The following is a 21,006-nucleotide window of genomic DNA, read 5'->3' as shown; positions in this document are numbered from 1 at the left end:
TTATTCTCAAATTACCGCATACATGCTGATAAAGTAGGACCTATTTACCTACCGAGATTAGATTACCGAGAACAAAACAAAGGCCAAAACAAAGCAAAACAAAGGAAAACAAAACAAAGGAAATAATTTCAGAATGTTTTTCTGTTCTTCAGTAATCTTCACGCGTGGAATTTTATCCATGATCTCTTTTTACCAGATGTAAAAGCGATGAATTTTCCTCTTTCGCTTGAACCTTGCCACATGTCAAATGCGACTGCGATACCGAAGACATTCTGAAATCATTTCCTTTGTTTTGTTTTGGCCTTTGTTTTGTTCTCGGTAAACTAATCTCGGTAGGTAAATAGGTCCTACTTTATCAGCATGTATGCGGTAATTTGGTATAATTAGATTCGCTTATAAGCGGTAAATTAAAGGCGAATCGGGTGGTCAGAATGCTTGTCACTTGACTTATGCTAATCCCTAACCCTAACCCAACTGTAGCCCTAACCCGACTGTAACCTTAACCCAACTGTAGCCCTAACCCAACTGTGACCCTAACATCAAAATACTGGAAAAAGGTCAATGGAACTCAAGTGATTTCTGCAACCCTAACCCTAACCATAGGTTTAAGCCGAGACTCGCCATAGCTGTCTCCTGAGGGTGTCAAATAGCTTAGTCAGGTGAAGTTAATTTTTTTTCATTTATGGTTACTTCCTACTTTTGCGGGTGTCCATCGGGAAAAAAATTCGTACACGCGGTAGTTTGAAGAAAACCCTAGCAAACTAGACATCAAAACAAAGCTTAATAAATACAGCTTACGATAAAAATATAAGTTAGGCGATTTTTTTCAATTAGGAATTGTCAGGAGCCGGTAAGACGTGAAACGACCGAGGGTCTTTCTATTGAATTTATCGGGTATCGGATCCCGCGGCACGAGAAAAATGGCTGCACAGTCTCATTCACAAGGCATCAATCAGCAAAAGCGTGTCAGGCTTTTCCGTTATTCTGATTGGTTGTCTAGATATTCGCATCTAAAGAGTGAGTAGCGAAAATTATGCGAAGCGTGTTGCGTATATGGACACCACTTAAAAAATATTTCTAATATTAAAATTTCCTGACCCACTCACTGGGCGAAAAATTAGATTTGACTTCAGACAAATGCAGTTCAAATGTGGTTCAAATGTGATGTTTGTCATATTTGTCTGTATTTGACTTGAAGATAAATAGGATAATTGTGCATTTGCTTTGGGGTGTAAATATGGACAAATGTGGTGTAAATCTGAATTAAATATCATGATTTTTCCTGCTCTAAACAAAGACAAATGCGTTAAAGATGACATTTGTAAGAACAAATTCAGGACAAATGTAGAGTAAATATCATCTTTGTCATGGAATAATCCAAAATTATTTTCCCCTCCATTGACCCTGTTGTCAATTTGCACAAAATTGATTTTTCCACGTTATTTCAGTATTAGGGTTGCAAGTACCCAATAATACACTGCATTTGATAAAATATCAGAAATTTCATTGTTTCAGTGGCAGTTTAAAATGGAATCGCATTTACTTTGATTAATGCAATCCTCTCATGTCCAATCATCTCACACCCACAGTCCTGACTAAAATCAACACACATAAATGTATAGTAAATGGAAAATTTATTTAGCATTTATCCTTTTCTGTATAAACAAAACCATTTCTGTTAAAGAAAATTAACATTTAATAAATAAATATATTTAATCAGTCCTTGTACACTTATATATATACCATATATGTGATACAGAATATAACCTCAATAATGGGGAAAAGCTACAAGGTAAGTTTAAAATATAACATTGATTTTAAGTCTTTACAACACTCCTGCCAGCAGGACATTCTCCACAAAACATTTTCACATGAACTGTACTTAGTGTGTTATGATTCGTAAAGAGGAGTTACTTCCAAAAAACTCCTACTCAGGCACTGCCTGCCCTATCAGTTTCAATACAGTAGGTTCTCTTTTTAAAAGACATTAAAGGCATTAAAAGACCAAACATCATCGCAACATACCAATTAGTCTTTGATCACATCATCAACACAGCTAATCCTACAAATAACTGTCAAACTGTTGGTAATTTTTTTTACAGGAACTCATCAGTTTTGTGGTGCAATGTTCCAATATTGATTGAGAGTTTGCTGCATGAAATTAGCAACAGACTCACTTCATAGGAATTTAAATAAAAATGTCATATTTCACATGACTACTTTTGAAGTGTGATTTCCTGACAATGGTAATTTGAATGCTAAATTCTTGCAGTCTGTTACCTTGATAAACAGGCAAACATTGAGCAATTTTATTTTGTTTCTTAGAAACAGATCAGCCATTACCTTGTTTTATATGGGAAAATGGAACTTGAAAATAATTCACAAACTATTCTAGCAAATTTGAAGTGAAAGTTGTAAGTTGCATTCAGCAAGCTGTCAATCAATATTTTCCCATCACAATGCAATATTCTAGAGTTCCCATCAGGAGGCAACCAGTTTGACTATAAATTTCTATAGTCAAACTTTAACCAGATGTTCTTTTGATGGCAACCTTGCAAACTTTAGCCTCAACATTGGTATTTGATGACAGTCTGAGTTGAGCAAGCTGCAACATATGTGAGCAGGTTGAAACTTTCAATTTGAATTTGCTGAGTAAGTTCTCAAGCTCTGGTTTTCATTTTGCCATATAAAGTCAGGTAAGACAAACTCAGTTTCAAATAAACAGCATGATATTACCTAATATTTGCTGTTAATCAACAAACTGCGATGAATTAGTGACAGGCTTAGCTCCAAATTGCCAAACTGAGAATTTCCCTTAAAATTCCAAATCTGTCCTGCAAGGTTATGGCTTACACTTTTAATTTTGAAGCACGATTCCTGGTTTTGCTAATTTAACAAAGCCCATCACTTATTTCTCGCAGTCTCTCGATAAACAGGGGGGCAACTGCTGACTGAATATACTCTGCTTCTTTGAAACAGAGCTGGTATTACCTTGTTTTCTACTGCAAAATAAAAACGGGAACTTGGAAACTTGCTTGAGCAAATTTGATAGTGAAAGTTGCAACTTGCTTGTACAGGTTGAAACTTGCTCGACTCAAACTGTCAATCAAATACCAATGATGAGGCAAAAGTTTGCAATCAAAAGAATATCTGGTTTGACTGTAAGCATCTGAGGCTTTATTTTTGGCTACAAAACTAAATATCAAGCTATCGAATTCAATTTTTTTTACAACATCATCACCACAGTAGCTAATTATTTTCCTTATAGTGTTGTTGACGCTAAAGTTTTTAATCTGATGCAGGTGACAACACACCTGGTCAAAACAAAAAAATAATTGGTCATGTGATAAAAATGTTTAGTCATTTCTGTTTAGGCCATTATTCACTCACATTGTGACCCCTTTGATTCCTCCTAGAATTTAATACACTCTCATCCTGCTTGTTTGCCACTTGGGGCAGTCCCTCATTCCTCACGTGGGTTGACAACTACTCTGACTTTTGCCTTGAGGGTTTTAAAGTAAGTCTTTAAGGCACCTGTGACAAAACCAATTCAAAATATCACAAATCTTGATCATTGTCCAGAATAAAATAAAAATATCACTGAAAAATAATATTACTGAAAAGGTCTGAATGTTGCACTCATTTCTTCTTGTTTGATATTGGATAAATGGACTCAACAAAGGAATCTTCAAAAGTGGCCAAAGTACATACAAATTAATGCAAACACCTTAATTTTCACTTTCTTAGTCAATCATATCAATGAATAAACTTAACAAAATAGCTGGGTTAAGTGAAAGGCTTGAGAGGCACTATTGAAGTAAAGTGTCTTGCCCAAGAACACACAATACAACACACTGGTCCCGGCCAATGCTCAAACCCAAATATCTGATCCACAATCCAGTGTGCTAGCTATTAAGCCACCAAATATTATAGTCATAATTATAGAAAATTAATCTATACTTACGCTCTAATATGACAGCATCAACCTCTTTGAAAGCTGATGTTGCTCTGACACCTCTTTCGATTGCTTGGGTAACCTCAAGGTTGGTGTCATCATTAAAACTGAAAAGCAAAATGAGATTAAGCTTTTAAGTACTTGGGTTGATGTATACCGTAAGTCAAACTAATAGAAACACTCAAGACATATATTGTTCAGTACAAGTTTGGGAGAACCAAAAAAGTTGCTGAACACTGGCCAATGGCTTGGGTTCCCACAACATTTCTCATTCTCCCAACTTAGTCATTGATAGTTCGACTATCATGCACCATTTGACCAGGGCTTTATATTATGAAAACACAAAATCATAGATATCCCTGATCATCTGAGATGGTGGGGGATAAATCGAGAGTGCTTCTATTTATCTGATGGCTGCCAGATTTCTGCGATCATTCCCAACATATGAAAACATATATCGGCAAAATCTGAGACGGCCACAAAACAGTGAAATCCCAGAGCTTCTGGGACTTTCCCAACATAAATGTACAAAAACCAGGTTTGGAGGAGCTACATCACAGACAGCGCATCTTAAAAATTTGGCCAAGTTTTTCAAGTCTGCCATTTTCAATCTTGCCCAATCTTAACCATCCTTGTTCCTATTTGGTTTATTGTTACCTCTTTGGTGTTTTTCTAACTTAGAAAACTAAATTTGAAAGTAATTTTTGTACGTCAGCAAAATGGCATAAAATATCACGACATAGCTCCTTTAAAACTACATACCACAATAACTCAACAATAAATTTCATCCTTTAAAAACAAAATGGCCGTCTATTGTTATGACGGCTATGTGCATGAAATCAGCAACAAAGTGTTACCAACAAGCTGTTATAAACACCGTGACGTCTCAAAGTTAAAATAACCAAAATACTCACCGTCATATCTCGTGAAAGGTTTTCACTTTTCCTTTTTTTCTGCCATTGCGGATGCTGACTGTTGGCGCTGTAAGTTGTCAATTTTTTCTGTAAGAACAAGTTTTCGCTGAAGTGCGTCAAACTGGCCTTCGTTGTCGGAACAACTCGCTCTAGCGTTTACATGAGACAGTGGCGTGGTGGCTGGAGTTGATCGGCTCCTCGCTGAGGAGGAAGATGGCAAAAAAAAACTGACAACTTACAATGTGGAGTGAAGCTTACTGAGTGGAGGCGACTGGCTGATAAATTGGCGAGGTCTCTTCGGAATCACTATTACTGTCAAGCTCCAAATCACGACGGATATGATTTTCAGATCGAGATCTCTCGATGGAAATCCGCGGACGGTCTTGCGCTCGAGGAACGACTGCAGTTGTCCCTGGAGCTGTACCTACGTTTAATTAATACACGCAAAAGCTTACCGTTCGACGGTGAAAGTGCTAGACGTTAGCGGTGATTCGAGAAGCTCGTCAACATCAATCCCTGCATTGCTCGATCTGTTTCTGTGAGACATATTACAAACTGCGGAGATACTTTTGGTTAAAGACTTGCTTCAACGAAGACGTGACACTTGGACGAAAGACGCTTTAAATTTGAAGTGACGCTCGAAATCCCGCCGATTATGTTAATGTCCAAGAATTCGAATTACACAAACCGTCGCGCGAGCGCGTTTGGGGATTACCTGCGCATGCACTTTGGGAAATTTGCATATTTTTGTTGCGGATCGGAGTGCAGCTTCTCGTCATTTCTTAGCTCAATATCTTTCCTGAATTCGAAAATGAGGGAAAAGGAGTTATAACTGCAGTCACTGTGATGACTTTGTCTGTCGAGGTACACGATCGAGACATCTCAAACAAATTGCAGAGAGAACGGATTCTGAAGTATACTATAGAAAAATTCACTGCCTGACGAGTGAATTCCACGTTAAATTTCACGCGAAAAACCGATATCGCACTCATCGCTTCGCGATTCGTGCGATATCGGTTTTTCAAGTGAGATTTAACGTGGAATTCACGAGTCAGGTGGTGAATTTTTCTTGAATCGCATAACTGAATAAAAATAAGAAAACAAGAAATTTAAAACGGCAATGTTATTGTTTGTTTTTATTCCGTACGCGCGCCCTTAAGAAAGCCATTTTAAAGTCAACTGTCAGAACTGTCATTGTTAAGGGAATGGAAAGCAAGGTAAGTCGCTCACGTTTGAACCGTCGACAATTTTAATTGTACCTCGTGAATTTTTCTTGAATCACATAGCTAAAGCCACCAAATCAATGGACGAAACCAGATGTTTTGTATTTTTGTGCGCCACGCCAGTGCGCAAACAATGGAAACCCTTTCAAAGGTGTCAATATCTAGCGAATAGAGGGAACAAGATATTTTTAGAATGAAAACCACTTTTATTTCAAACTCGTGGAGAAAGCGGTGCCTCACATTTTACAATCTTCAGCAAAAAAACTAAAAGTACACAATACGGAGTTATTTAAGACAGAGATTTGCCTGCTACCACTCAACTTGGCAAAATGTGGCGCCGACAATCAACAACTGAATGGTCAAATCCTCAAGCGAAATGAAAATTTCAAGCGTTCCGGTATCAAAGCAAGATCTACAAAAAACCGGTACGTGCTTTACAGTTGTGAGAAAAAGCGTATTCAAAATATAATGATTAAGACTGGAATCTCTCGGTAAACTCTGGCGAGAAACAGTTCAGTTAAAAGTCACAATTTTAACTGTTTTTTCTTTCATCGCAGGGAGTCGCTCGTTGGTGTCAATGCTGGACTGAAAGTTTATGCAAATATTTACTGGAGAATTCTTAAAAGTTACTCCAGTAAACATTCCGCCAACTGCTCCTGCCATCAGGTAACTAGAATGACTGGCATTGCTGTCAAGTCACTAGTAGCTCCTGTGTTGCTTGGCGTGGCTGAGCTATTGAGAACAATCTCCCGTAAAGCATGACTTGAATAGCCGTTGGTAGTTGTCGTGCTTGGCGTGGGTTGAAACCGGCCAACTTATTCGACATTCGCCGCTGTCTTTCCAGAGGATTATGGCTGTAGCTGGATATGGATTCCGAATTGGAGTGGCCAGTGAGCTCTGATATCTCCACTGGGTTGAAATCATAACGGAGCGGTTGGATGACTGTTTTGCGACCACTCGAATTTGTGAATTTGCCGTCTAGTGTTTTCTGAAACCATGTTGTATCTAAAGGGCGACCCTAAAAGCCGGAACGGCGGAATGGCAGAATGGCGGAATGGCGGAAAATGACCCCAAATCCTAAAACACGGAACGGCGGAAAATGACCCCAAATCCTAAAACACGGAACGGATAGCAGGGCATGTTGCACAAATTTTGTACAAAGACACCAAGCGCTTGGCTCATTTATCCCCACGACGATAACACGCGTGACTAAAATTAAGTGTTATTAATTTTTTTCTTTTACTGAGTGGTATAAATAATAATGAACCATTATGCATGAAAGATAGCTGCGTTTTCGCGTTGTTAACCTGTTTAGTTACCTTTTGTTATGCAAAATTTGCCATGAGTTTTAGTCGCGGCATAAAAAGTCGCACAGCATGTGAAAACCAACTCGACATACCACATTACAATAAACAATTGTAACTTTGATACGTTTCCTGGTCACGTCTGTATTGATTTATTGAAACAATAATATCTCATATGCTTGTAAATGTGAGAACATCACAGGAACGTTTTCAGGCTTCTCAAAATATGACAACGTTCAGCCCCAGCTCCAAACTTAGACTAGCGTGAGAGCAAGCCCTCGTTACGAGCCCTTCAATACGAGCGTTTTTTCATCCACGAATAAGTTCTGGGACTTGAGTAACACTAGTTGAAGCGAGGTTTGCAGGGTGTCACGCGCGTGGGAATTTCTCATGGCGTGAAAAGACAAAAGAAAGTTAGCCGAAGGAAGCCGTCAAGAAGAATTTGAAGAATTTCTTCGCGACCAGGTGTCCAAAACACCACCATCCTATTGTGAAATTTACGGCTTACATATCAGCGAAGAAATAAACTTTCTAAACAAAAAAGAGGCTATTTCACCAATTCGTTCAGCGGATTTCTTCTGTTCCTCAACAAATTGCAAATCATCAATTCTATGGCGTTTAAATTGCCCTTTCTGAAAGGGAAGTGTAATTCAGACGGATCTTTGGATTGTCATGGTTTACCATTATTCGAGTGGAAGCATTTGCGAGACAAAGAAGAGGCTATCGGTCGAGGATCCTATGGTTTGGTTTTGGTTTTTAGGATTTGGGGTCATTTTCCGCCGTTCCGTGTTTTAGGATTTGGGGTCATTTTCCGCCGTTCCGTGTTTTAGGATTTGGGGTCATTTTCCGCCATTCCGCCATTCTGCCATTCCGCCGTTCCGGCTTTTAGGGTCGCCCGTATCTAAAAGAGGCCAGTTCGTTGTCTGTATAGGCTACAATGGTTTGGATTTCGGGAAAAGATGCTTGACCTTTCTCGGCATTGATACCTGTTTTGGTTTTCTTTCGTAACGCTTGTTTGGTTTTCCTCGGTAAGAACTGTCGTTTGGCCTTCTTCCCTCGTCTCTGGCATTTTGATTTTTTTTCTGTGCGTTTTCTCGTACTTTTGAGCGTGAGTGGTTTCCTCCAATTTTCTAAAAATTTCAATTTCAATTCAAAATTTGGAAGACATTCGTTTTCTATAAATTTGTTCATATTTGTTCATATTTTCGTAGCACTAGTTGTATTTACGTTTTTACGTTCGTAACAATAATTTTTGCTCGCGACTCACGTCAGCGATATGGCTTTAAGGTCGGCACACACGAGGGGACTAGTCCCGGCGACAAGTCTTTGAAGGGTTTACACGAGGGGACCGGTAGCAGGGACTAGTCCCTTAAGGTGTTCACACGAGGGCACTCAATTGCACAAGAACATAGGAAAATTAAGAGGCAAAAGATGTTTCTTAGTCTGGGGCGTTACACGAAAACAATTAAAATTTGGTAACTTTTCATTGTAGCACTATTAAACATCAGCGCAAACGAACTACACTTATTCAGTTGGATTATTCATGCTTTTAAGTGTTCCGTTTTTGTTTTGTTTTTTATTTTATTTTTAACATACACAGTCAAATAGGGTAGAAATTCCATCAAAACGGCTCCAAGACATCTGTATATGTTTACAAAACTAGAAATAGTTTTTTATTCTTCAGTTGTAGAAATCTAGAAGTCAGGGAAAATTCATCATTAGAAACTGCAATGCTTACAAATACCGGAAGTCACGCATCATACTGACCCGTGATTGGCTTATTTACCGTTTAGTCGCAGGGACTGGTCGCACAAACATTTGTTTCATGCGACAAGTCCCAGCGACTGGTCGCACGAACCAAATTTTGGTTCCTGCGACCACAGAAATGTGTAGTTCACACGAAGGGACTAGTCGCATGAAACTGGTTGCTGGGACTAGTCGCAGGGACTAGTCCCCTCGTGTGTGCCGACCTTTATGCATTAGTGCGATTCCACGCTAAATACCCTCTCTTCCGGTTGATGTATTGACCAATCAGAGAGCGTGTTTACTTTAAGCTATGCGATTCTGCTTGGAATCCCACGATAGTTCAGTTGAGGATCAGGAGGAGTGCTTCGGTGCAGATTTAGCCCTGTCCCTATCCCTTGTTCTATATTTTTTATTTACTTTTAACACAATGACATTTCTCTTCTTTTCGACAGTCTCATGTGGGACATTGGCTTGGGTTTTTACTAATAAAATACGAACCGCAGTACAGCCATCCTCTGAGACCCAGGGGCTGTGAGTCGATTTCAAGTTAAGGGCAGAAGAGCCCCTGGGGACATTGTCTTACAAGACTAGTTCCAAATGGTCGCAGTCGTTCTAGCATCTGATTGGTGCCAGAAAATCTTTGTGCTTTTCTGCACAATCAGAGTGAAGTGTCCTTTCGTGTGTTTTAACACGCACATATACAACAAGCTCTGTTGCTCGCTATGTTTGTTTGGGCCGTGCGACGAAGCTTTGCTCGACTTGAAAAGTGTCAGTCTCAGCTCACAACGTAAGAGAAATCGATCAGATTGTCCGCGAAACCTTACCGGAAATTATACGGAATACTTTCGTAGGTATCACTCTGGGATTATATTGGTAGCTCGAGGCGTTATCCACTACCCTGTTGTGCATATAGCAAGATACGAAAGCATTTTCCGCTGAGAATGGACAATACCGCGGCTTTGAAGATGATGAAAATTAATGTTTCTGGACTGGCATTTTTTTGAAAGACTAAAACCATGTGAATTCCAACTTAGTTCATTTTAACAAAACACAACAACTCTAAGGGCCATCAAAGGTAGAGTGAAATAAAAAATAATGGCCCACTTTTGTAAATTACTTCGGTTGTTTTCATTTAACACACTATTATTATCCTGATGCAGGGGTTTCATTAAGGGCCAGGCAATGGCCAAATTGACCACTTTTGGACGGTTTTGCCCTTCTGGTTTAACAATCTGGAGGAAGGTTTATCTCATAAAGAAGTTTAGTTCAAAAAGTTTTGCCTGCCTGTGAAAACCACGTTGCCCTCCTGCTGAAAAAATTAATGAAACCCCTGCTGATGTTAATTTCTAACCTAACCTGACCCTAACAGTCCGATGAAAAAGACTGGGGCAAGGCCAAACCTGTTTTCATATTATGCAACATTGAAATTTCCGAGGGGGAGAAGGGTTACGGGAAGTAGAGGGGTCAACTGAAAATTCTAGTGAGGGGGGTGGGGGGGGGGGAGGAGTTTAAAATGAAACATCTTCCATGGGGGAAGTATGGCTATTTTCTGCAACCACACACTGCAAATTTAATACAAATCTAGTAGCATTAATTATTGTGTTCTGATTGACACTGGTCCCTCTTGTGACCCTATTTTGGTTGTCCACACTTTGAACAGTGAAGAGGTCTTCTACCACTGGCCGTCCTCCTCTCATTTGTCTCTTGAAGCTCCTCCTCTGATGTAACATGTACCATAAAAGGAAAAAAATTAATAATACAGATCAGTGCAGGAAAATTTATGGCAAAATGAACCAACACATCCCTTTTGTTTTATTCCCAGTAGTATTTTGTTTGCTGGAATACCATGTAGCCTACAGTGTACTTGCATGTGAAGGCTATCAGAGACAGTACATTCACATGAATCCAAGAAAACTAATCCCTACAAAAACCAGCCATGATGTTAAACGTCATTTCAATAAACAAATAACAAACAATGTACCAGTGCATGTAGGCGGGATTATTACTGTTTCCCTTTCTTTCCGTCGCTTATATTTGATAATTGCCTCCACCTTATCTTCTTTATCCTCCAGCATGCTGTGCATGGGATCAGTGACTTCATGCTTTACCTCTTCTTCCAGCAACTTAAGTTCTGCCCTTGGGGTGGTTGTAAGGGTTTGGTAGATTTCTGCAACATAATCTGTTCAAAAGACAATCTATTTCATCATAAGCACATCACAAATTATGATAAGAACAAAAAATATTTTTATAACTGCAAACTACCATTTTGAGGATGCTAGCATGCAACATCTCCACTTAAATTTGTTTCACAAGTACAAAGAATGTCATGAAGAGACCAGCTCTTGGACTGTTCTGGACTGTTACACGGTCTCCGTCTTTTGGCCTTCTTCAGGTTAAAAAATTCAAAAATTATTATTTATAGATCCAACTTACAATGTACCATTTTTCATTAACAGAACCTGGAATCTTATTGTTCAGCTTGTGATGCTTTTCTTTAAGATTATTATAGTTAAGAAATGCTTAAGAATTTCAAACATGGTACTACTAACCTACACAGCATTCCTAGGTAGGAATAAGCATACATTTTCGGGGCAAATTGATTCACCACAGAATGGTAGCCCTCTAGGCAGCTGGTTTGCTCAACTGAGGAGGCCTTTTCAATAGCTTTGGTTAATGATGACTTGTGAAGGGCTGCATATAATTTCTCATATGCCTCTGACACTAATGAAATCAAAAGAAATTATTCTGATAAATCACTAAGAAACATTACAGTTTTGCAAATATGATAAAACTGATGTGCTAATAAAAGATGATATTTCTGTTAGGGATTGGCAATTTAAATGAAGAAAATGTACAACAAAAATAAGAGCATCACTAAAGCTCAACCAGCTCAGTCTGTGACTAGAGCCTATGACAATACATAATTGTTTTCCTATATACCTTTGGTCATCCATACACTTGGAGTTGTGATGATTCCATGTGCACAGGCATTGAATGCTGGGTTAGGAAGACCTGTGTGTTTGTTGAGGACATGTGAGAGGAACGCATGGAATTTCACTAATTTCAATTCTTCAAGGGTCTCAATCTTTAGTAGATGTGACGGCCCAATAAAATTGCCGCACACATGCTTTTCTCCATCTGCCAATAATTTCACAGTTCTTTTCTTTGCTTAGTTTTATCAGCACTTTCTGGATTTCTAGGAATTATTGGACATAAACCAATTATGGTCAGTTAAAAAAATAATCATATAAAATTTAACCAAGTCATACACCAGCTAGAACTGTGGGGGATGTTATTATAATAAGCTATTGTTGCTGCAGGCAACGAAACATTTTCTTTTCGGTTTCTCCCTCCTTTTACAGGTTGGAATCAAACTGCGATACAGATAAATGTTTTCAAGAATGAAGGTAAACATCATACTTTCAAAACAGCTATACAACAATTGAGAATCATTCAAGAGTAATTCTTCTTATACTGACCAAAACTGACATTGATAGTGAAAACATAACTTACTTTTTGCAATATGCCAGCTGTCAAAGAAGTGTTGCACCGCTGGTTTTCAAATTTCTCTACAACATCTCAGACAGTCCTCCTTCATCCATTTGGCTATCGACATGTCTGTCACTTATAAATGAGTTTATGATCATTGCTGTGCCCAAAAGGAAAGTGAAGGCCTTTTGGAAGGCTAGGAACTCCATGCCTGAGCTGCTGCCTGCCTGATTTGCCTGAAAGAGTTGAACAGAAATGCAATAATTTGTAGTCCAACTAAAAATAAGTCAGAGTAATATTCATCTAGCATTTTGTACCTCTTTTAGAGGACCTCTGTATAAGACAATTTCTCGTGAAGTTGACATTCCTAATAAAAAAGAGATTTACCTTACTTATTTTGAGAAGGATTCTTAAATTCATCAATATGTGATTCCAGAAATTATCCATGCCTCTTCCAAGGATTTTTTTTTGGGTTTGAAGCCTTCTTATTGCCCGGAATTTCCAGTTTTTCTTCATACTTTCCCTTGAAAATTTTAGCTCTCGAGACACCCCCGAGAATTGCCAATGACCATCCTTGGCTATATATGGATATTTCTGGAATTACACAATGTATATTTAATCAAATATATATAATTTAGAATGATGTACCTGCACAAGGACAATGTGGACGATTAAACCAATGGTACAACAAAATATTGTGTATGTTCCATACTTGGCCGAGTGCCCCATATTGTCATGGCGACCATCGCCAGCCAGCACAACTTCTTGGTCTTTCAACATATCTTGTAGTTTCTTCTGGTACTTTCGCCAGAAAGCCACTACAGATGGAATAAGGAGGTGCCTTTGGTGGTAATAGTATGTTGGTTCATGATAAACCAACAAACCCATGTGTCGAAACACCAAAAGCACCTTCCTTATTGAAGTGCCAGCACACAACACAGCAAAGCTCAGCAGTAGATTTTGGGCAGGAAACCGACCCAGGAGATCTGGCTGACTTTTCCAGGTGACTGTTTCTCCACAGTTGCTGCACTCTGATTCTATGGTAAACATGGTCCCTGTTTGTGTAACAGCAATCTTAGGCTTGCAAAAGAAGCACAAGTGGCAGAATTCAAACAGCAAAAGTAACTTCGATAGAAAGACTATTCCCTTTGGTTCTTCCCTAATGTCTTTTCCTTCCATGTGTGGCCTAAAAGGCAATAAAAAGAAACATTTCTTAATTACATGAAATAAACTGTAAGAGTGATTGCATGTATCTGTTATTAAAAATAGAATAAATTGTTATTGCAAATATAAAGCCCCTTTTTTTTTATTCAGTTCTCTGGGGTTTGTTTATAGATACTTTTGGTCAGTTAATCAATGTGCTAGTTACCTTGGGTTTTCATGTATTTTGCCACTGTCATCTTCATCTTTAACTTTTTGATAGTCAATATCAATTTTTTTCAGGGTCCCAGGTAGGGTCATCATCATCATGCCAGGTAGCGCTATCGACGTCAGTTGTGTCTTCATCAAAATCTTTGTCCTGTTCAGTTGGTTGATCCATAGACTTTGTCGGGCTAGTATCCTCTGTTTCAACAACTGGTTCGGTTTGGACAGCTTAAATGTTATGAAAAATTTTATAATATAAATGAGAAATTAGAAAAACCAGAAAATCAGTGCAATGTGCCCAAAAAAAGGTAATTTCCTGGAAATAAATTTTGTCAGATTAATCAGTTTCATTTTTGACAGGAAACCTGTAATCTTACCAGTATTGACCATAAAAAGACGATTCTGCTCTAGAATTACTTTGAATGTTTGAACCTACTGCTCTTGGTTGGAGGAAAGTTTAATCTTAAACCGGGTCACCTTAGCTTTCAGCTGAGTCAATTCTGCTTTCATTGCCCTGCATGATTCACATGGAGTTATCTGAAAACAAAAAAATGATAATTTACATGACTACAGATCCAAACATGAGATGGAGAGAGGGGTGATAAGTTCAGATACAATACAAATAGAATCTTCTCTTTAGGAGATCACTCTTACTAGTCCATCATCAGCCACCAGTATCACCTCTTTGTCCTGAACTCCCTCGTCAGCCACCTGTGCCAATAACACCTCATCTGCCTGAACCTCATCAGTTCGCTGTATCACCTCTACCTGAGCTCCATCATCAGCCACCAACGCACCCAACAGCTTGCAACCCTAAGTCACCTTGCAGTTCATCATTCACCTGTATCACCTGATTTTCCTCTAATACAACTGCCTGCTTCTAGCTCTATATTTGCATCTTGACTCTGTTCTCTCATAATCTCATTCAATAACTGTCAAGCAAAAGAGTATGAAGAAATCAACAGATGAAAACCAATTACATCAACTGAAATACGAGTGGAAATTTTTTTTTGGTAAGAGAGTTCATGCTCAAGAAGCCCTAGCCACATATGCACATTGAAAAAAACTACAATTTCAAATAAAAACATTCTGTGCAGATCAATTAGAAGTTTGAGCGATACACTGAGAGACCATTAGGACCATTAGATCTTGAAAAAATATCACTAGTAGTTACATGGCAATGCTATGTCACTGTGGAACATTTTCGAAAGCGAATTATTATGAATATTATGAATGATACAGAAGTTTAATTGCTACCCAAATTAGACACAAGCAGCAGTTCTAAGAAACAATTACCCCATTCACTCAAAGAATGTCCATTGAAATAGAGAAATTATCGCACGTTTAGCAGTAAACCCGTGAAAAAGTTGTTTGCTAATTGGTAATTTTTCACAACTGGATCTTAGGTATTTGCTGGTCTTTTGCTTTCCCTCCAAGACTGTGACTTCATTTTCCGCTTAAAGACAGTAATTCTCAACTTAAACTACTACATTAAAAAGAAAAAAGCGAAGGAAAACATCAAAACCGCTAGACTTAGGGACAACGAAAATGTGAGACCTGTGAAATTTACATTCGCTACCTCGAAAGTGCTGAAAGTTTATTGGGCATCAATGAAATATCGGTAAATGAAGATCAGCGTCGATAAAATACAAAGCACTCAAACTTGGATGGAATTTGTTTCAATTGTTGTCAAACGAGTTAAAGAGAGGGTGTTTGTTATTCAAGAAAAATACCATAAAAGTGACAGCCCTGTACTCGTACTGTACGCGAAAAAGAAATCCACGAATATAACTCACCCGACGACGAGTTCTTTCACTAAGGGAAACAGATCCTTTTTTCCAAATACTTGGGACGGATCCCGGCTTTAGTCGTCTCTCTGTCCCTTTTATATGTACCGAACGAGTGAAGCAGTCGTTGGTAAAGTGAAGTGAGCAAATGCCAAATGTCCCTTTGGGCTTAAAATGCTTTCTATGCTGGCTGACGAATCTTTTCCACATGGTACGCTCGGTTCCTGTACCAGGAGAGGTATGGACAGATATTCCTAACTGTTTGTCGGCCACCCTGTCGCAATCTTGCACGACACAACGCCTTGGAAGCATTCTGCTCGCAAATTATGCTTTGCAAATACCTCTCACTTCTCAGACATGGCATACAAAATTAGCCACGTTGGTTTGTCGAGCTGCGCATATGACGTCACTTCCGAAAGGCTCCAACCAGTGCCACCTCTTTTGGCCCCACTCGGCGATTTTTGAATCAGAGTAATGGCGGGCGACCAAAACCGAAAAACAAGGTTGAAATAATCAAACTTCCCGTGCGAATTTTGCGATTAAACTCGGCATGGTAAGTGTTTCTTACTTCTAGTTTCCAGAAGCGGAAAGAAAAGGCAATGCGAAATTTTGATCATAGCGGCACCTCAACAATCAGTTCAGGCAACTGTATGGCTTGCACAGGTCGAGTCACACAATTCCTTGTACGAGCCTCTACCAATATTCAGTTTGTTTTAGTAAAAATCACACTTTTGATCCAGACAAAGAATGCCCAAATCTGAGTGATCTCCTTAGAGATAAAAAGTAGAGAAACTGAATAGATCATACAAGGGGGGATGCGAGTGAAAAAACGTCTCCGTGGGGTGAAATAGGGTTCGTATGACGTCGAACATATTTGTCTGTTTTGTCTAATATTTGTCCTTGAATGAAATATGGCTTCATATTCAAACAGTATTTGTCTTACATTTAACAGGGACAAATATGATAACATATTTGTCACGCATTTGACGTCTTTGAGAACTGGACAAATGTAAAGTCAGATTTGTCTCACATTTGACCTAGAGCCAAATTTGGTCAAATCCATTATTTTATCCAGTGACTTTTGTTTGTCATCATCCCAGCGATGTTTTGGCAAAATTTCACGAAAATCGGTCAAATCTACATACCCTATATATTCGCTCAAAGTGGATGTGTTCCTCTTAAAATCAAATGCGAGATTTTAGCTCCTAAAGGTTTGAAAACAACAAGCGCCGCACAAGGAGATTATCTCGCCTCCTGATTCCGCAAACCAATGAGAAGACGAGCCCTCCTGGCGTCAATGACAATGGATCAAGATTTTGCCGGAAAAGTATCGCGTAGTAGTCATGTTTTTTATCTCGCTCTGTTGATCGTTTTGTAATGGACAAAGTCGGCGAAGGAAAAACCCGCGGCAGAAAGGGCAAATCTGTCGCATTTTTTCTTTTTCTCCATCGGTTTAGTCAAATTCCGACGAAGAATCTTGTTTACAAGCTTCTGTGGTGTTGACTTTAATTTTTAAGCTGCATTCCCCCAGAATAATCGAATGCTGCCGATCTTCAGCGGATGCCGAGCTTGTCGAAGGCTCCTGGCCAAACCAAGAGCCTCTGTCGCTTTCAACAAGGACTGTTTTTTTTTTGTCTTTGTTTTTTTTTTTGACAAATTGCTGCCATTTCTCTCTTCTTTGGGCCTGTTTTTTTTTTTTTTTCTTTTTTTTTTTTTTACCCAAGGACTCCTCTCTAATTTTGAATTATGTTTTTTATCCATGAGAAAAGACTTTCCACGAGCAAATAACTTCCACGAGTGAATTTCGTCAAGTGGACGATGTAAACGAAATATGCAAATGACATGAAATTGCCGCGAATATTCCTCGGGGGGGGGGGGGGGTGGGGTCGCCCATTTACGAGATCATGACACCCTTCTCATTTATTAACAATTATTTCTCACTCATTAATTATTCATCAAGTTACAAACCAATCACGATACGCCAATTTGGCCACATGTGTGCGTTTAGCAACCCCGATGAAACACTGGACAGAGGTTTTTCCACTACATTTTGATGAAACATCAAACCCTGAGCTCGATGAAATGTCAACCGCCTCCCCCCTCCCCCCATGAAGATGACAAACATGCTTAACCAGCCGCGGCTCATATTTTAAATCAGTAAGGCCATCGTGGAAAGTTTTCCCTATGTTTTCTTCCAAACGACTAAAATTATTACCAAGCTCAAAATTTGCCACTGTGATATTTCTATGTTCATCCCCGCGAAGACCGAATGACTTTCCGTTGTAATAATATACTGTATTAAGCAAAGACTTAGCTGACTGACAACCTCAAAGTCCTTGCTTTCCTCTTTCTCTGTTACCGGCAACTTTTCCGCCTTCTTATTCTGAAGAACTACATACATACATACGTTAGATACAATGAATATATGAAGTTCATATATTTTGAACTGCGGTATTAAATACCTATGATGCACGATCCTGCAGGATCGTGCATCATACGTATTTAATACCGCAGTTCAAACTATATGAACTTCATATATTCATTGTATCTGATTTATCATCACGGGTTTATTACAAATCAACTTAACGGCCTGCTCCCAGTTGGCTTGTTAGCTCAATTGGTAGAGCTCTGCACTAGTATTGCAGAGGTCAGTGGCTCGAATCCCGTACAGGCCTGATTTTTTTCAGGTCTGATTTTGGCTACTGCATAAATAGCGCTCTCTACTGCGAGGATCGTGCATCATACATACATACGTTACTTGACCACTCCCAATAGGGGCTTTTCAGTGCGAATTCCCACCCTTCCCACTCATCCCACCCCAGGGGAGGACTTCCACCACACAGTAATCTCGTGCGTGGGAAATTAACGTCTCCTACCCCTAACCCTTCAGGAGACGGGGCCTACGGTTTATTCGTCCTTATCCGAGAAGACTAGAATATACATTTTTGGATTTTTGGAAGGTAGCAAATTCTCCTCACTAAAAGAGCATGAGTATCGGTCCGGCCGGGGCTCAAAACCCTCGACCTCCCGCATAACACAATCCGGCGCTCTAACCAATTGAGCTAACCGGGAGGCTAGAACTCGACAATGGATACCTTTATCAGACGCTGCCATTGCCACTCTTCGAATATTCCCTAAGCCCATTTATTTTTGTACTGGCGGACTTGGGTACCGCGTTTTGAACAAGATTAACTTCTTCTTCGGCTGTTTTTGCTTGCCGAAACGGCATGTCTATGTGTCCCGCTTTAAACAGTGGCGGTCCTCAGGGACATGTGACACTGCTAGAATATTTCACAACAAAGGTCAATAATTACTGAAAAACAATAGCAATTCCGCGTACGATGCCGAAATCAGTCAGAATTTTTTCATTGTTCTTGGCTAATGATGCACGATTGAGAAGCAATTTCAAAAACTCGTGCTTCGTGTTTCATCGGGGTTTACAAACACTCGAAAACAATAAAAGCACTCGGCCTGCGGTGACCAGTCGGACTCGTTTTTGAAATATTACTTGAAAATACGTTTTTCTTAATAAGTCGGACGCTTTTTGCGATTTCTAATTTATTTTTAAAGTTAGTTAAAATGTCTAACTTCAATCAAAAAAACAGTTTTTCTGCCTCTGAAGGTAGGAAGTAGCCTTAACTTTGTTTAGACTCTGAGTGTCAAGTTTCAGAAGTATACAGAAGATGGCACAATTGATAAAACAGCACAGTGCAGACAATGAAAAAGATTTATCGTTTTCAAGTCAAGAAATACAAAAGAAGATTGCGGGTTAGATAACAGAAGGCTCTAGTTTAACTAGTATATCAATTGATGGTCATTACATAACTAATATTCAACAGAGTCCTCTGAAAGAATCATCATAGATCAAACTACCCTTGAAATTGAGAAATTCAGCTAACGGACTAATTAATCTGGAAAAGGATGACATTCAATGTTTCAGATGGCGTCCTATCAGACATTTGATCAAACAGGAGAAATATCCTCAGAGAATCAAACATTAAAAAAAAAAAACTGACAAGCGATATATTCACAAGCTTAATTGTCAAGGAATTGAATTTCCAGTATATCCGTCTAACAGTACCACAGAACTGAAAAACAGGATAATTTCAATGTCAATGGTTATGAAGAAAAACCAATGTTCGAATCAATGTGTCAAAAGAAAAATTTGAGGATGAATTGAATCCTTTGTCAATAACAGAAAGTGAAAACAAACATTACGTCATCATCAGAGAATTCAACAAGTTCATGCATCACAATCAAATTTGGCAGATTTTTCTCCATTTCTATCACAGTAGCGCAAAAATTTTGCTTTTAAGCTCTGGGCTTATACAACTACGTAAGGGCTTTTGGGTGGGCTTATGAAGTTAACGTCATCATTAAAAATTTTTATGTCTAATTTACGGCGGCGAGGTCTCCTGCAATGAATTCTCTCAGTTAATCTGAGGTAACCTTAGCTTAAGAAAACAAGGAAACCAGAGGGGCTAATACCCGGGGGGGCTAATATCCGGGGGGGCTAATATCCGGGGGGGGCTAATATCCGGGGGGGCTAATATCCGGGGGTGGGGCTTATAACCGGAGGAATGTTTTTGTTTCCAAGTAGATGGGCTTATAAGCGGGGGGGGGGGGGGGAGGTTGGGGGCTTCTAACCGGAGTTCTACTGTGTTTACTATTTGTGCTTGAAATCACTTGGCGAGTGTTGTGGAAGGTTTTCAAATTCCCCAAAGTGCGAAGTCACAGCCGTCTTGACATAGCCTCACCCAAACTCACTAACAAATCAATGAAGGCGCGCATACTATCTCGATTATTGTATAGATCGACCTACCAATTGTCGTGTTAGTTTAACATCGTGTTTGGTAATAAATAGTACATGTATGGCCAACAAAAATGCTTTTAACAAAGTTATACTATGGAACTTTGCCCATGTATGGATTTTAGTTATACCTGAACTCACAGGCTGCACGTGGGATTCTAAAATTTCGCGTGCTTACTTTATTATTATAACCTCGTGTAGGCGCTCTAGCCTGTAGTTAACCGTACTTCGAACGTGAACGAAAAGTAGGTTGTTATACCCAACAAACTAACCTATGATGGGTTCAATATTTAATAAAGGGAATTTGCGTTTGCTTGTTCTAACGGCAGATGACGGAAATGAAACATCGTGTCCAGATGAAAGGCTGTTCCCTGGCGGTTAACAGTTTTATGAAGGGCCTCCTGTCACTTTGA

General features: G+C 39.2%; 3 long non-coding RNA genes and 1 pseudogene across 4 annotated transcripts; 1 reads left to right on the top strand and 3 right to left on the bottom strand.

Moving 5' to 3' along the window:
- Positions 1–1,619: 1,619 nt before the first annotated feature.
- LOC148726674 (uncharacterized) lies at positions 1,620–5,791 on the bottom strand. Its single transcript, XR_015989760.1, has 3 exons — positions 4,870–5,791; positions 3,965–4,062; positions 1,620–3,534 (listed from the first exon to the last, which is right to left on the bottom strand). It is a non-coding gene; the product is annotated as an uncharacterized LOC148726674 (long non-coding RNA).
- Positions 5,792–5,970: 179 nt separating this feature from the next.
- Positions 5,971–7,520, top strand: LOC148726673 (uncharacterized). The gene is made up of 2 exons (XR_015989780.1): positions 5,971–6,517; positions 6,650–7,520. It is a non-coding gene; the product is annotated as an uncharacterized LOC148726673 (long non-coding RNA).
- Positions 7,521–8,529: 1,009 nt separating this feature from the next.
- Positions 8,530–9,496, bottom strand: LOC148726672 (uncharacterized). Its single transcript, XR_015989797.1, has 2 exons — positions 9,367–9,496; positions 8,530–8,676 (listed from the first exon to the last, which is right to left on the bottom strand). It is a non-coding gene; the product is annotated as an uncharacterized LOC148726672 (long non-coding RNA).
- A 1,115-nt stretch (positions 9,497–10,611) lies between these two features.
- On the bottom strand, positions 10,612–16,148 carry LOC111346967 (uncharacterized; annotated as a pseudogene). Its single transcript, XR_015989182.1, has 10 exons — positions 15,793–16,148; positions 14,651–14,928; positions 14,374–14,533; positions 14,001–14,224; positions 13,280–13,817; positions 12,656–12,867; positions 12,083–12,338; positions 11,678–11,863; positions 11,124–11,321; positions 10,612–10,860 (listed from the first exon to the last, which is right to left on the bottom strand). The product of XR_015989182.1 is annotated as an uncharacterized LOC111346967 (transcript).
- Positions 16,149–21,006: the final 4,858 nt, after the last annotated feature.

The sequence above is a fragment of the Stylophora pistillata genome, chromosome 7 (genome assembly GCF_964205215.1).
Source record: "Stylophora pistillata chromosome 7, jaStyPist1.2, whole genome shotgun sequence".
NCBI lineage: Eukaryota > Metazoa > Cnidaria > Anthozoa > Scleractinia > Pocilloporidae > Stylophora > Stylophora pistillata.
The sequence above is the reverse complement of the archived record's forward strand: the minus strand, read 5'-3'. Positions and strand labels throughout refer to the sequence as shown.